Source organism: Salvelinus sp. IW2-2015, linkage group LG4q.1:29, assembly GCF_002910315.2.
Source record: "Salvelinus sp. IW2-2015 linkage group LG4q.1:29, ASM291031v2, whole genome shotgun sequence".
NCBI classification, from domain to species: domain Eukaryota; kingdom Metazoa; phylum Chordata; class Actinopteri; order Salmoniformes; family Salmonidae; genus Salvelinus; species Salvelinus sp. IW2-2015.
The window spans coordinates 77,186,146-77,197,731 of record NC_036842.1 but is presented as its reverse complement, the minus strand read 5'-3'; the positions used below and the strand labels follow the sequence as shown (position 1 = coordinate 77,197,731).

The 11,586-nt window shown below is 41.2% G+C and overlaps 1 pseudogene; it reads left to right on the top strand.

Moving 5' to 3' along the window:
- The first annotated feature begins 1,248 nt into the window (after nucleotides 1-1,248).
- LOC111962574 (putative adenosylhomocysteinase 3) overlaps nucleotides 1,249-11,586 on the top strand; it is a 37,625-nt pseudogene continuing 27,287 nt past the window's right edge.

The window sequence follows — 11,586 nt, the reverse complement described above, 5'->3', positions numbered from 1 at the left end:
ACGATATACCTGCGTTAGACAGGATTACCTACACATACTGACCAGCTCAAATAGACAGAAGCTGCTACATGGCAGACCAATCCGAACTCATCTCTCGGCATGTCCAGCCCACTCATTATCTCAGCCAATCATGGCTAGTGGGAAGGTTGCCCCCCCCCCCTTTTCTGTGGCTAAACCAACTAGGCTCGTAATTGAACAATTGTATTTGTATATCAAATCAAATTGTATTAGTCACATGGGCCGAATACAGTGAAATGCTTACTTACGAGCCCCTAACTAACAATRCAGTTTTAAAAAATACGGATAAGAATAAGAAATAAAAGTAACAAGTAATTAAAGAGCAGCAGTAAAATAACAATAGCCCATTTACAGATGGCATACAAGTTTGTTATTAAGGCACATGAAAGTTCACATGTTCAAGAAGGCATTTCTGCCAAAAAACGCATTTTGATAAAAATGTAAAAGTTTATGTTCTCCTGTGAAGTAGTGACGCCCGACATACGCCTAGTTTCCTGGAACAAGTCACATATGTGTTCGTGTGTGTCTGTATGTGTGTTTGTGTGTTGAAGGCGTGGACGATATGGGCCGCAGACAGAGGACCCTCAGACTTTAGGAATGACACACACCTCCACCACCCAAAGCCTTCCCCTGCCGCCTCTCCTCRTGCTCCGCAGACACACCCTCTGCTACCGGTTACCTCGGAAACGACCCCCGGAGCACCTGAGTTGCCCCATGAAGGGCAGAGCAAAGACTTCATGAACACTCACCCTGACAGTAAAGACTACTGACTATCTTCATCATTGTCTGTGTTGCAACCTTCTTTGTGTTTAATAGATGGCAGTCCAGTGAACCGTTTCACWGGACTGCCATCCAGTGAGGGGTTGTTCAATGGAAGTTTCAATGGAAATTCAATGGAAGTTACAAAATAGTTTTGGGCTGTGGGCCTAAATCCTTAATGTGGATGTGATCTGCCTCTCTGTGTGGCTATCATGACTACAGGGTTTACTGTAAACACATGTCACTGTGCCTTTTGCTTTGTGTGTTATGTGTTGAAAATGAACACATACTGGCAGAGTGAAATGGGTCATCAGGGTCACAAACATAGACAGTAAAATCTGTCTTCATTTTGGAATGTGGAAGGTCATCATTTTCAAAGTCACCATAGTCATCATTTTGGAATGTGGAAGGTATGTGGGTACTTAGCCTACTGGACAGACCATACCTCTGCTCAGACCCGCCCTTACCTATGTTTTTTTCATACTTTCAAAAGAAGAGGTTATTTAGTTCAGTCCCCACAACACCAGTCCAGTTATGGCCGAGAAAACTGAACAGACTGACGCCCCTTCTCCAGATAAAGACCTAACCTTACCGGCCATGTTTCCCGAACTGCAAACCGAAGTTGAGGATGGTGCTACTACCTTCTCATCGTCGACATGCAACCCCAACCTGTGGAAGATGTTGCATGCAGCCGAGACCAGATGGAGCGAGCAGTCTCAACCATCCAACGGAAACGGGGCCGAGGTGTCCGTTGGGGCGGGAGAGACAGTGATCGAAGCGCTAAATATGGAGAGGGTGAGGATAAATCAATTACCTAGACTCGTGTCTTRTCCTACTTTTACTGTGGGGGGTTGGGTTTTAACTTCAGTAGGCTACTACATGTGCTAGAACGCGCATTCAACAGTTTGAGTTGGTCAATCAATGCAACTTTAGTTGGATAGTATCCTACCATCTTGACTGTGACAGCGAATCAATGTGTGATAGGCTACACGTCAAGGTTTGAAAGATGAAGGCAGTATCTGCTCAGATCTCAATTGCGACGTTTAAAAGCATTATCAAAACAAATTCGTCTGCGCCAAGACATGCGCCAACGTTAAACACCACCACGGCATATACTGTTGATCAAAAMAAATGTCGCGACCGCATGTTTCTACAATGAGGCGCGCAGATCCGAACGGAGCGTCTGTAAATCTTGATGATACTGTGACCGAAGCACATAGAACGATAAATGTAAATGAGAACCGCGTTTAATATGTAGGGGGTTAGTTAGGCTATTGCTGGGACTAGAATACAAGGCTGTATACCTGRAGTTTCTAAAGTTATGACCCAAAAGGAACCAATCCACCTTGTGAAATATAGCTTGCAACCTGGTCTCACCGAATTTAATATTTTTCTGTACAAAAATCCGAGATACTCCAGWATGATATTATACGTATCGTATTGGTATGTATTATTTTGTGGATTTTCATCACCACCATTTCGTATGATGTTTTACGAATGACAATTTGTATTATATTTTACGAATTTGCAAAACGTATAAATATGTTACAAATTAGCAAAACATACAATATGTTACACATTTTCTAAACTATATATTATGAATTCTAGCTATGCCACTAATGTTAGCTAGCTCTATAATGGAAGCTAGGCTAGGGGTTAGAGTTTGGGGTTAGGGTTAAGGTTAGGGTTACATTTAGGAGTTAGATTAAAGGGTTAGGGAAGGGTTAGCTAACATGGTAAGTAGTTGCAAAGTAACTAAAAAGTAGCAAGTAGTTGAAAAGTTGCTAATTAGCTTAAAGTTGTCTGTGATGAGATTCAAACTCACAACCTTTGGGTTGCTAGACATTTGTGTCATAAACCCATCTATCTAACCCGACCAGACCTAATTTAGTTTTTAACCATCTGTCTTATGTAACCTTATCATACTAAATGGAGAATCTCGGATTTATGTACAGAATAATATGAAATGCTCAGAGACCAGGTTGGTGTCAAGAACATTATGAATGGGGTGGCCAAGGTSGGGCACAGAACCAGTTTAGGGGGCCCATAACATTTGGAACCTTAATCGATGCAAGGTGGATTTGTTCAATATATACTGAACAAAAATATAAATACACCATGCAAATAATTTCAAAGATTTTACTGAGTTACAGTTCATATAAGGAAATCAGTCAATAGAAATAAATGAATTAGGCCCTAATCTATGGATATCACATGACTGGGAATACAGATATGCATCGGTTGGTCACAGATACCTTTAAAAAAAAAGGTAGGGGCGTGGATCAGAAAACCAGTCAATATCTGGTTTGATCACCATTTGCCTCATGCAGCGTGACACATCTCCTTCGGATGGAGTTGATCAGGCTGTTGTTTGTGGCCTGTGGAATATTGTCCAGCTCCTCTTCAATGGCTGTGKGAAGTTTCTGGATATTGGTGGRAACTGGAACACGCTGTCAAACACGTTGATCCAGAGCATCCCAAACATGCTCAATGGGTGACMTAACTAGTGAGTTTGCAGGCCATGGAAGAACTGGGACATTTTCAGCTTCCAGAAATTGTGTACAGATCCTTGCGACATGGGTCTGTGCATTACCATGCTGAAACATGAGGTGATGGCAGCGGATKAATGGCACGACAATGGGTCTCAGGATCTCGTCACGGTGTCTCTGTGCATTCAAATGGCCATCAATAAAATACAATTGTGTTTGTTGTCAATAACTTATGCCTTCCCATACCATAAGCCTACCGCAACCATGGGGCACTCTGTTCACAACGTTGACATCAGCAAACCGCTCGCCCACAAGACGGCATACACATGGTCTGTAGTTGTGAGGCCGGTTGGACGTACTGCCAAATTCTCTAAAACGATGTTGGAGGCAGCTTATGGTAGAGAAATGAACATTAAATTCTCTGGCAACTGCTCAGGTGGACATTCCTGCAGTCAGCAAACTATCCCTCAAAACCTGAAACATCTGTGGCATTGTGTTCTGTGACAAAACTGCACATTTTAGGGTGCCCTTTTATTGTCCCCAGCACATGGGGCACCCTTGTAATAATCATGCTGTTTAACCCGCTATGGTCGATGTCCGCTCCCCTGGGGAAATCTAATTTGCATAATAATAAAATCCGCATAAAAATCTGTTCATTTTAGCTAGAGATATGTCTTTTTTGCGTTGGATACATCTTAATCCACTGCATCCGCCTGTGTCGCACTTATGCATCTGTGGTGAAAGGTAACAGAATTAGAGTGGTGTTTGTCAGACCATGAGACATTCCGAAAATCGGTCTTCTCTCAAAATCGTCTGTAGCGTCAGAACAGTTTGAGCTACACACTAATATGACCCCTCTATGGAAAGGGTAGACACTCACGAACACGTACATGTCGGTTTTGCTCACATTACTCGTCTGAAGGTCCCACTGTACAAATGGAAAAAATCTATGGAAGTATATACTGTATTCTGACCCCTTCACTTTTTTCATATTTTGTTACGTTACAGCCTTATCCTAAAATTTATTAAATTGTTTTTCCCCTTGTCAGTCTACACACAATACCCCATAATGACTTAAGCAAACAGAGGTTTTTAGATTTTTTTTTACAAATGTATTAAATAGAAAAAATATATATATTATATTTACATAACTATTCAGACTACTTTGATGAAGCACCTTTGGCAGCCATTACAGCCTCGAGTCTTCTTGGGTATGATGCTACAAGCTTGGCACACCTGTATTTGGGGAGTTTCTCCCATTCTTCTTTGCAGATCCTCACAAACTCTGTCAGGTTGAATGGGGAGCGTTCTTGGGGACCTTCAATGCTGCAGAAATGTTTTGGTACCCTTCCTCAAATCTGTGCCTTACTAACACTATCCTGTCTCTGAGTTCTACGAACACTTCCTTTGACCTCATGGCTTGGTTTTTGCTCTGACATACACTGTCAACTGTGGGACCTTATATAGAAAGGTGTGTACCTTTCCAAATCATGTCCAATCAATTGAATRTACCACAAGTGGACTCCGATCAAATTGTAGAAACATCTCAAGGATGATCAATGGAAACAGGATGCACCTGAGCTCAATTTAGAGTCTCATAGCAAAGATTCTGAATAATTATGTAAAGAAGGTATTTCTGTTTTAAATTTTTAATACATTTTTAATACATGTTTTCGCTTTGTCGCTATGGGGTATTGTGTGGAGATAGCTTAGAATTGTTATTTATTTAATCCTTTTTTTAATAAGGCTGTACCGTAACAAAATGTGGAAAAAGTCAAGGKGTCTGAATACTTTCCGAAGGCACTGTATATAGAGACTGTTTAGTGCCAAAAATAAGGGGTTAAATACACGTACATAAAAAATAACAAACGTTTCCTGAGCTTTCTTATATCGCTCAGATATAGGACAGACACTTCAGGACAAACTTCCTTTACATTTTGGGGGGGGGACTATCTGTTCCATGTAGAGAATCTGTTATTCAATGCGTTTAAATGGGCTAATAGCAGTAAGGCCAAAAATACTTTTTCATCAATTCATTTTTTATATATATTTTTTATACTTCAAGGGGTCTTCAAATTCCAAATCAAATAGCAAAATATCCATCGGGGTGACCTTCTTAAAACAATTCCATATAGTTTAGTAGAACCCCCAGGTTTAGACAGGGCTTAGACTCTTATAGGTAACAGTTTATTGATATGCCACACCTGTCAGGTGGATGGATTATCTTGGCAACGGAGAAACGCTCACTAACAGGGATGTAAACAGAGGTCAAACGTTTCTGTAAGTCTTCACAAGGTTTTCACACACTGTTGCTGGTATTTTGGCCCATTCCTCCATGCAGATCTCCTCTAGAGCAGTGATGTTTTGGGGCTGTTGCTGGGCAACACGGACTTTCAACTCCCTCCAAAGATTTTCTATGGGGTTGAGACTGGAGACTGGCTAGGCCACTCCAGGACCTTGAAACGCTTCTTACGAAGCCACTCCTTTTGTGCCCGGCGGTGTGTTTGGGATCATTGTCATGCTGAAAGACCCAGCCACGTTTCATCTTCAATGCCCTTGCTGATGGAAGGAGGTTTTCACTCAAAATCTCACGATACATGGCCCCATTCATTCTTTCCTTTACACGGATCAGTCGTCCTGGTCCCTTTGCAGAAAAACAGCCCCAAAGCATGATGTTCCACCCCCATGCTTCACAGTAGGTATGGTGTTCTTTGGATGCAACTCAGCATTCTTGTCCTCCAAACACGACGAGTTGAGTTTTACCAAAAAGTTCTATTTTGGTTTCATCTGACCATATGACATTCTCCCAATCTTCTTCTGGGTCATCCAAATGCTCTCTAGCAAACTTCAGACGGGCCTGGACATGTACTGGCTTAAGCAGGGGACACGTCTGGCACTGCAGGATTTGAGTCCCTGGCGCGTAGTGTGTACTGATGGTAGGCTTTGTACTTTGGTCCCAGCTCTCTGCAGGTCATTCACTAGGTCCCCCCGTGTGGTTCTGGATTTTTGCTCACTGTTCTTGTGATCATTTTGACCCCACGGGGTGAGATCTTGCGTGGAGCCCCAGATCGAGGGAGATATATCAGTGGTCTTGTATGTCTCCATTTCCTAATAATTGCTCCCACAGTTGATTTCTTCAAACCAAGCTGCTTACCTATTGCAGATTCAGTCTTCCCAGCCTGGTGCAGGTCTACAATTTTGTTTCTGGTGTCCTTTGACAGCTCTTTGGTCTTGGCCATAGTGGAGTTTGGAGTGTCACTGTTTGAGGTTGTGGACAGGTGTCTTTTATACTGATAACAAGTTCAAACAGGTGCCATTAATACAGGTAACGAGTGGAGGACAGAGGAGCCTCTTAAAGAAGAAGTTACAGGTCTGTGAGAGCCAGAAATCTTGCTTGTGTTGAGGTGACCAAATACTTATTTTCCACCATAATTTGCAAATAAATTCATAAAAAATCCTACAATGTGATTTTCTGGATTTTTTTTCTCATTTTGTCTGTCATAGTTGAAGTGTACCTATGATGAAAATTACAGGCCTCTCTCATCTTTTTAAGTGGGAGAACTTGCACAATTGGTGGCTGACTAAATACTTTTTTGCCCCACTGTACATTTTTAAGGCTATATTCATTAAAAGCCTTCAATGAGAGGCAAGGTGATGTTGCACAGAGAATATTCATAAACTGGCATAGAAAGGTTGTTTAACGGTTGTGAACCTGTACTAGGTCCGTTTGGTGACATTCAGAGGRTGCCAGAGTGACCAACTTCATGAGGTAAACACACCACACCCACACTTCATTAGGTAAGCTATACTGAGAGTCTGGGCCTTCAGAAAAACAGGTTCACTCTGAAACCTTTGAAGGTCAGAGTGTGCAGCTATCGTCACCTACACCTTATTTATATAGGCTTTATTTGTGTGCGTGTTCAGGTCAGTTACAGTTTCTCCATCTACTAAGCTCTACCAAAATAAAGTGTGCTGCAGTTCTTCACACTGACATGAGTTTCTCAACCTGTCCTGAGCACTCTCTCTACTGGATCAGTCCCACACTGGTAGCAGGCGTGCATCTGCATTAGTGGAGGCTGCTGAGGGGAGGACGGCTCATAATAATGGCTGGAACAGAGCAAATGGAATGGCATCAAACCATAGCTGTGTTCGAATACTCATACTAACCTTACTAACCGTACTATTTGTGACGTAAATTGAGTAAATAGTATGCTTATTGGTCAAAGTATGGATATAGTTAGTATGGCAAAAGTTCCCAGATGTTGTACTGCATTAGTCAAAATACGAAGTATACGAGCAGCACTATTTCCGTGCTTTTAGGGCCCATAATGCAATTCTTCAGAAAGTGGGCGTGGCTTCATATCCATTTCAGATTTTGAAGAAAATGGCAGAAAATATGCAGCCGAAGTCCAATGAGAGTGGATACAAATTCATTGCTTTAACTAATTATGACAAATGTTAAGAAAATGTTGAGCAATGTAATAAAGTAATGACTTTTCAAGTAAGTTACCTTACAAGTTATATTGGCTGACAATTTGTTAGCTATGCTATCCTTACRAACTACATAGCATATCATTACASCAGTATGTACCAGTATGTTAGCTAGCTACCTAATGTTAGTTGGCTACTAATACATCAAACTTGCCAGTATATTAAATAYAGTGGCAAGTAAAAGTAAGGGAACCCTTTGGATTTACCTGGATTTCAGCATAAATTGGTCATCAAATTTGATCTGCTTAAACTAATGAMACAGAAATTMTTGTATTTKTCTTGTCTATATTGAATACATAATTTAAACATTCACACTGTAGGTGGGAAAAAGTATGTGAACCCCTAGGCTAATAACTTCTCCAAAAGCTCATTGGAGTCAAGAGTCAGCTAACCTGGAGTCCAATCAATGAGACAAGATTGGAGATGTTGGTTAGAGCTGCCCTGCCCTATAAAAAACTCACAAAATTTGAGTTTGCTATTCACAAGAACCATTGCCTGATGTGAACCATGCCTCAAACAAAAGAGATCTCAGAAGATGATTATGATTATGATTATATGATTAATAATTTAAGACTTGTATAAAGCTGGAATGGGTAACAAAAGTATCTCTAAAAGCCTTGATGTTCATCAGTAAGACAAATTGTCTATAAATGGAGAAGGTTCAGCACTGTTGCTACTCTCCCTAGGAGTGGCCGTCCTGCAAAGATGACTGCAAGAGCACRGTGCGGAATGCTCAATGAGGTTAAGAAGAATCCTAGTGTCAGCTAAAGACTTACAGAAATCTCTGGAACATGCTAACATCTCTGTTGATGAGTCTACGATACGTAAAACACTAAACAAGAATGGTGTTCATGGGAGGACACCACGGAAGAAGCAACTTGGCTGTCCTAAAAAACATTCGCTGCACATCTGAGTTTGCAATGACCTGGATGTTCCACAGCGCAACTGGCAAAATAATATTCGGTGGACAGATAACTACAGTTGGAGTTGTTTTGGGGAAGGGAGAACACAAATCTATGTGTTGGAGAAAAAGGCACAATCACACCCCACATTCAAAACCTCATGCAACTGTAAGAGTTATGCGGAGGAGCTGCATGTCTGGAGCTGCTGCGCCTCCAAGCCGCCTGGACGCCTGCTTCAGTCCTTGATGGAAACATTTCCACCGTTTATTCAAAAACATTCTTGCCGCGAGATCCGTAAGGCGCTCTCTGTCTGCCCAATTGAAACTCAACCAGAAGTTGGGTGATGCATCAGGACAACGACACCAAAACACAGAAGTAACATCAATCAACAGAATGTCTTTCAACAGCACGAAATACGCCTTCTGAGTCGGCCCAGTGCAGAATCCTGGACACCTCAACCTGATTTGGAGAGCAGTGGCATGACCTCAAGAGAGCAGTTCACACCAGACATCCCAAGAATATTGCTGAACTGAAACAGTTTTGTAAAGAGGAATGGTCCAAAATTCCTCCTAACTGTTGTGCAGGTCTGATCCGCAACTACAGAAAAAGTTCATTTKAAGTTATTGCTTCCGAAGGAGGGTCAACCAGTTATTAAATCCAAGGGTTCACATACTTTTCCCACCCTGCACTGTGAATGTTTACACGGTGTGTTCAATAAAGACATGAAAATGTCTAATTGTTTGTGTGTTATTTGTTTAAGCAGACTGTGTTTGTCTATTGTTGTGACCTAGATGAAGATCAGATCAAATTTTATGAMCAATCTATGCAGAAATCCAGGTATTTCCAAAGGGTTCAAATACTTTTTCTTGCCACTCTATATGCTATCTATCTAACTATCCAATGTTTATTGACCTGATTAACCCTGTAATTCTTAGTTTATCTAAGTGGWWTAGTCGTTGTGCGTTCTYAATGGACATTCTGGTGCTTTCGTAAATTCGCTMTGGCTATCTACTCCGATTTCAGAGCACTCTCGTCTGAGTGTACCAGAGCGCAGAATAACTGATGAATTTACGAACGCTCAACGCCAGTTGAATATGGCCGGTGTCAGTAATCATCAGCATAATAAAGTAATTCAATTGTTGCCAGCAGCACAGTTACAGTCACCAACGCTCTGGATAACATGAAAACAGCCTAATCATCTCTGCTAGGGCGAGTAAAATGGTCAGAGTGAGGTGTTCTCTTATTTGTGTCTGGAAGTAGCTAGGCAACGTTAGCTTGGGTGCTTGACTGCCGTTGTGAGGCCAGAATGTCCAGTGTGTGCTCTGAACGCTCCGAGAGCGAAACGCTCTGAATTTACAAACAGACAATCTGACAAAAATCTGACAATGCTCTGAATTTACGAATGCCTAGAGGGCCTTCTGGTACTCCAGATTAAGAACACACCCAAAATCATAAAATGTCTAGCTAGTAATTGGTTATTCTAAAAAGCTAGCAAGAGGTTTCATAGCAACAGCATCAACTTCTGGTAGACAGGCGAAGCTCTAGTACGCTCAACTGAAAGGATACCAGTGTTGTTTACAGTATACTAAAAGGTTAACTAATAGTATATATTATCACCTCCCTTATCTCACCTCAACTTGCTCACATTCATATAGACTTATTGTTTTTTGCACTTCGTTATCATTGACTATATGTTTGTTTTACGTCCATGTGTAACTAACATTGTGTTGTTGTATTGTGTCGAACTGCTTTGCTTTACTTGCCCCCAGTCGCATTGTAAAGAGAACTGGTTCTCCAATTTGCCTTACCCTGGTTAAATAAAGGTTTAAATAAATAAACAAAATAAAAGTAAATAAAAAAATATATGCTAGTATATTCTCATTAAGTATGTAGTATACAGAATGTTAGTATTGGTATTTGAACACAGCTCTACTGTTTGATGTATTTGATACCATTCCACTGATTCCGCTCCAGCCTTTACCACGAGCCCGTCCTCCCCAATTAAGGTGCCACCAACCTCCTGTGATCTGCATACCCTTATTCTGTTCATCATCGCCCTGTCAGTAGCCAGTGTTGTATATATACCAGGTTGTACCTTTCATACCGCCTGGCTTACTTTAGTTGTATGCACAAAACATCATGGGAGTTTTGTGTTTAAATTATCAGGTTCATATAAATGGTTGAACTGAATTCCGCTTTCCCGTCTCATCATTATTGAATTGTTATAAAGACGTGGCTATGAAACCCACAAGACATAACAAAAGATTGGCGACGAGTAAGTCTGAACCGACAGTGACTATTCTGTCCAGAAGAAGTCGGTTTTAACATGTTTAAAACTATTATTTTATGTGGTACAGTCTAGGCTAGTGGTAGCACCGTGTATCGCTAGCAGATGCAAGTTCATGCATAATCAAGCTAGCTAAGAGAGAGAGTTAGCATCGTCAGGGACGGCAGAAAATCATTTGAGACGAGCGTTGGAGCGGGAAAACAAYGTGCTTAAAAAGGGAGGAATATACAGTGGGTAAAGGAAAGGACATTTATTCAACTTTGAAGATGAACTTTGTAATTAAAAACTGCWTAACAARCAAACTTGAGGAGGAAACGTCAGTGAGTGAAGTGAATGCATATCACGTGACTGAGGAAAATGTTGCCGTGGCAGAACAGAACGTTGCCGTGGTTGAGGACAATATTAAAATGAGTGACAATCAGGAGATAGGAGCCTATTGAAAAACAAAAAATGGCTGGAATTGTTGGAAACATTGTACTGTTGGATGAAAGCATTGAACACTGGAACTTATATAAAGAACGGTTGGAATATTTTGTTCTTGCAAATKACATTGATGAGGACAAAATTGTGCCACATTTGTTTWGTGTAATGGGGTCGAAGGCATTTAATTTATTACGCAGCCTGCTACAGACAGGCCACG